This window comes from Suricata suricatta, chromosome 2, assembly GCF_006229205.1.
Source record: "Suricata suricatta isolate VVHF042 chromosome 2, meerkat_22Aug2017_6uvM2_HiC, whole genome shotgun sequence".
NCBI classification, from domain to species: domain Eukaryota; kingdom Metazoa; phylum Chordata; class Mammalia; order Carnivora; family Herpestidae; genus Suricata; species Suricata suricatta.
This window is the reverse complement of record NC_043701.1, coordinates 127201320-127207213: the sequence shown is the minus strand read 5'-3', so window position 1 is coordinate 127207213 and position 5894 is coordinate 127201320.

Sequence of the window (5894 nt, the reverse complement as noted above, 5' to 3'; positions counted from 1 at the left end):
TTGAGGTTCTATTCCTTCTGGAGTTCGTATTTTCTCCTTCCGCTCTCTCAGTTGAACGTAATATCCCTCTCAGTTCGAAAAACGGTGCGGAGGGAGTTTACAGAGCTCCCTTCCTCTCCGCCATTTTGGCTCCACCCTCGTAAAGTTCATGGTTTAAACTAAGATTTACTCTGTTTTTTTACAGTTTTAAAAATGCATGTTACTGTGTATCTACCCTTATAGTCTCATGCAGAACAGTTTTACTACCTTAAAGATTCTCCTGTGCTTCACTTATTTATCTGTCTCTCCTCTCCCTGCCTCTCTTTCTCCCACTTCGTACCCCCTGGCAGCCATTAGTATTTTTGTTTTGTTTGTTTGTTTCTTTGTTTTAGTGTCCATAGTTTTGTCCTTCTCTAGAATGTTAGATAGTTGGAATTATACAGCATGTAGCCTTTTAAGATGAGCCTCTTTTACTTGGAAATATGTATTTAAGTCTCTTTCTTTTTGTGGCTTAATAGCTCATTTATTTTTATTGCTGAATAATAGTCTATATGGATGTACTCTCATTGTTTATCCATTTATCTGTTGAAGGAGATTTTAGTTGCTTCCAATTTTGCCCATTTATGAATAGAACTATTACAAACATTTGTATAAAGTTTTTACCTGGGCATGTTTTCAATTCAATTCGGTACATTGCCAAGGCATGATTGCTCCTAAATTGCATGATAAGATTATATTTAGCTTTATCAAACTATCTTCCAAAGGTATATTATTTTTTATTCCTACCAATAATAATGTGAGTTCCTGTTGCTCTACATCTTCACCAGTTGGTATTTTCAAGTTTAAAGAAAATTTTTAAGCATTTTAATAAGTACATAGTGGTATCTCATTGTTCATTTAATTTGCAATTCTCTACTGACATATGTTGTTGAATATCTTTTTTATGCTTTTTACTATTTGTATATTCTTTGCTAAAATGTCTGTTCAGCAGATACATTGGTCATTTTTTTTAACATTTATTTATTATTGACAGACAGAGAGAGACAGACCATAAGTGTGGAAGCGGCAGAGAGAGGGCAAGACACAGAATTCAAAGCTGTCAGTACAGAGCCCGATGCTGGGTTTGAATTCACAAAGTGCGAGATCATGTCCTGAGCCGAAGTCAGAGGCTTAACCAACTGAGCCACCCAGGCGCCCCAGCTTTGGATATTTTTTAATTGGGTTATTTTCTTGTTGAGTTTTAGCTGTTATATAAATTTAGTTCTTAAATTTTAATTATTGTATATAACATAGTATATCCAAAATGTTACTTCAGCATATAATCAATATTAAAAAAATACTAATGAGATACTAATTTTTCTTTTTACCTTTTGAGTGCCATTTACCATTTGAGTGCCAATCACCATTCAGGTCTCTGTAAGTTGGAACTTTTTTTTAATTCCACATGAAAGAAGTATCGTATGGGACTTGTCTTTCTTTGTTTGACTTATTTTCCTTAGCATGATGTCTTTGAGGCCCATCCATATTGTTGTAAATGGTGAGATTTATTATTCCATTGTATGTATATATCACATTTTCTTTATCCATTCAACCACCAACAAACACTTAGGTTGTTTCCTTATCCTGGCTATTGTAAACAATACTGCAGGGAACAAGGGGATGCAAATAACCTTATTAAAAAAGATTTTATTTTGTTAAGCAATCTCTATACCCAACGTGAGGTTTAAACTTGCAACCCTGAGATCTTGAATTTCATCCTTCACTGACTGAGTTAGCCAAGCACCCTTGCACATAGCTTTTTGAGTTCATTTTCATTTTCTTTGGATATATACCCAAGGTAGAATGGCTGGATCACATGGTAGTTTTATTTTTAATATTTTGAGGGACTTTGTACTATTTTACATAGTGGCTATACCAATTTACATTTCCACCAACAGCACACAAGTGTTCCTTTTTCTTTACATTTTCACCTTCTTTCTTGTCTTTTTTGATAATAGCCATTCTAACAGGAATGAGGTGGTATCTTATGGTGGCTTTGGTTTTCTTTTCCTTGATGATTAAAATGTTGAGCATATTTTCTTCTACCTGACTAATATGTTTTCTTTGGAAAAATATCTATTCAGACCCTCTGCCGATTTTTTAATCAATGTTTTGTTTGGTTGGTTGGTTTTTGCTATTGAGTTGTATGAGTTCTTCATGTATTTTGGAGATTAGCCCCAATCAGATATATGAGTTGCAAACATTTTAACCCATTTTGTATGTTCCCTTTTCACTTTGTAACTGGTCTCCTTTGCTGTGCAGAAACTTAGTTTGATGTAGTTCCACTTGTTTACTGTGCTTTTGTTGCTTTTGATTTTGGTTTCAGATGAAAAGATATCTATGTCAAAATTTATGTCAAGGAGCTTACTGATTACATTTTTTAGTAGTTTTATAGTTTTAGGTCTTACATTCAAGTCTTAAATCTATTTTGAGTTAATTTTTGTGTATGGTGTAAGACAGTAGTTGAGCTTTATTCCTTTGCATGTGGCTTTTCTGTTTTCTCAACATCATTTATTGAAGAGACTGTTCTTTCTCCATTTAAGCTCTTGGTTCCCATCCCATAAATTAATTGAACATAAATGTAGGTTTATTTCTGGGCTTTCAGTTCTATTGCATTGATATATACGTCTGTTTTTATGCCCATATCACACTGTCTTAATAACTATATCTTTGTAGTATAGTTTGAAATCAGGGAGTGTGATGCTGTCAGTTTTGTTCTTTTTTCTCAAGATTGCTTTGGCTATTTGAGATCTTTTGTGGTTACACACAAATTTTAGGATTATTTGTTTTATTTCCTTGAAAAGTGCAACTGTAATTTTGATGGGGATTACATTGAATCTGTAATCTGCTTTGGGTAGTATAGATGTTTTAATAATATTTATTCTTCCAATCCATGAACATTCAATATCTTTCCATTTATTTGCACCTCCTTCCATTTTTTTTTCATTAATGTCTTAAGTTTTTAGTGTACAGGTCTTTCACTTTCTTGGTTATATTTGTTCTTTAGTTTATTCTTTCAGATGCAATTGTTGATAAGATGGCTTTCTTATTTTTTCTTTCTGAGATTTATCAATATATAGAAATACAACAGATTTTTCTGTATTGATTTTGTATTCTGAAACTTTACTGAATTTGTTGATTCTATTTTTTGTGGAGTCTTTAGGGTTTTAAATATGTAATATTATGTCATTGGTAAATAGGGACAGTTTTACTTCTTCCTTTCCAATGTGGATGCATTTTATTTCTTTTTCTTGCCTAATTACTTTGGCTAGGATTTCTAAAACTATGTTTGATGAAAGTGGTGAAGGTTTCTTTCATGATCTCAGAGGAACAGCATATCACCATTGAGTATGATGTTAACTGTGGGCCTGTCATATATGGGGTTTATTATATTCAGGTACATTATAACCACTTTGTTGTTTTTATCCTAAATTCATGTAGAATTTTGTCAAATATTTTTTCTGCATCCTTTGAGATTATTACATGATTTTTATCCTTGATTTTGTTAATGTGGTGTATTACGTTGAATGATTTGCAGATGATGAACCATCCTTATATTCCTAGGATAAATTTCACTTGATCATGGTACAGAATCCTTTTAATATATTGTTGGATTTGTTTTGGTGGTATTTTATTGATGATTTTTGCATTTACAATCATTAAGGATATTGATTTGTAATTTTTTTTCTTGTGGCATCTCTCTATGGTTTTGGTATCAGAGTTATATTGGTCTTATAAAATAAGGTAGAAGAGGTTTTTCCTCTTTTATTTTTTGAAAGAGTCTGAGGATTGATATTAATTCTTCATTAACATAAAATTGTAGAATACAATGTAGAATTAACCAGTGAAGTTATCTGGTCTTGGACTTGCATTTATTGGGAAGTTTTTGATTCAATCTTACTAGTAGTCTGTTTAGATTTTCTATTTCATCATGATTCAGTCTTGGTAGGTATTTCTAGAAATGTATCCATTTTTTCTAGGTTGTACAGTGGCATATAATTATTCATTGTAGTTTTTAATAATCCTTTGTATTTCTATGGTATAAGTTGTGATATCTCTTTTTAATTTCTGATTTTGTTTATGAGTCCACAGTCTTTTTTATTTTCTTGTATATAGACGTGTATTTGTGTCTCCTTTCAAGGAACCAACTTTTTTAGTTTCACTGATTTTCTCTATTGTCTTTTTTGGTCTATATTTCATTTATTTCTGCTCTAATTTTTGTTATTTCTCTCCTTTTACTATATTCACGTTTTATTTGCTCTTTTTCTAGTTCTTTGAGGTATAAAATTAGGTATTTTGGATATGTCTTTTATCAGATATATGCTTTGTGAATAGTTTTTCTCACCATGTGCCTTATTTTTCCATTCTCTCAATAGTAACTTCTACAGAACAAAAGTTTTAATTTTAACAAAATGCTATTCATTAATATTTTCTTTCACAGATCATACCATTATTGCTATAACTGAAGTATCATTATCAAACCAGAGATCACTTAGATTTTCTCCTATATTATCTTCTAGAAAATTTATAGTTTATAATTTTGCAGTTAAGTCTTTGATCCACTGTGAGTTAACTTTTGTAAAGATGTAAGGTCTATGTCTAGATTCCTGTTTTTATTTGCATGCAAATATTCAATTGTTTCAGCACCATTTTTTAAATAAGGAATTCTTTCTCCTTTGTCTTTGATTCTTTATTAGAAATTATTTGATGATATTTGAGAGTGTCTATTTCTGTAATCTATTTTGTTTTATTGATCTTTTGTATTTTATCACCGAAACCACATTGTCTTGACTACTATAGTCTTACAGTGGTTCTTGGAGTTGTATAGCATCAGTTTTCAACTTTGTTATTGTTCTCTTCCTTTTTCTTTTCTTCTGCTTCTTCCTCTTTCCTTTATGTTTTCTTCTTTGGTATCGTGTTGTTTATTCTACATCTTTTGCCTTAACATATGAAGTTTAGAATCATTTTGTTGATATATACAAAATACGTGTTGGGATTTTTATTCAGATTGCATTCAATCTATAGATCAAATTGGAAAAAATTGACACCTTAACAATATTGAATCTTCCTATTCATAAGCATGGAATATCTCCATATTTACTTGTATGTTCTTTGGTTTTTCATCAGAACTCTATAGTTTTCTTAATCAAATCTTGTATATATTTTATCATACATTTATCTAAGTATTTAATTATTCTTGGTGCTAATGTAAATAGATTGTGCTTTTAATTTCAAATTCCACTTGTAAATTAATAGTATATAAGAATAATTTACTTTTGATATTAATCTACTTTCCTGCAACAACCTCACTATAATTGTTCATTAACTCCAGTAGTTTATTTTTAATTCTCCTGATTTTTTACATAATCATATAATCTGTGAACAAATATGATTTTATTTCTTTTTCTCAATTAGTATAACTTTTCTTTAATTTTCTTGTCTTTCTGCACTAGTGAGGTTCTCCAGCTTGATGCTGAGTAAAACTAGTGAGGGAAACATTCTTGTCTTATTCCCACTCATAAGGAGAAGGCATCCAGTTGTGTACCATTAAGTATAATGTTGGCAATAAATCTGTATAAACTGGTACAGCCGCTCTGGAAAACAGTGTGGAGGTTCCTCAAAAAACTATCCATAGAACTCCCCTATGACCCAGCAATAGCCCTGCTAGGGATTTACTCAAGGGATAAAGAAGTGCTGATGCATAGGGGCACGTGTACCCCAATGTTCATAGCAGCAATGTCAACAATAGCCAAACCATGGAAGGAGCCTACATGTCCATCACCTGATGAATGGATCAAGAAGAGGTGGTACATATACACAATGGAGTACTACATGGCAATGAGAAAGAATGAAATATGGCCATTTGTAGGAAAGTG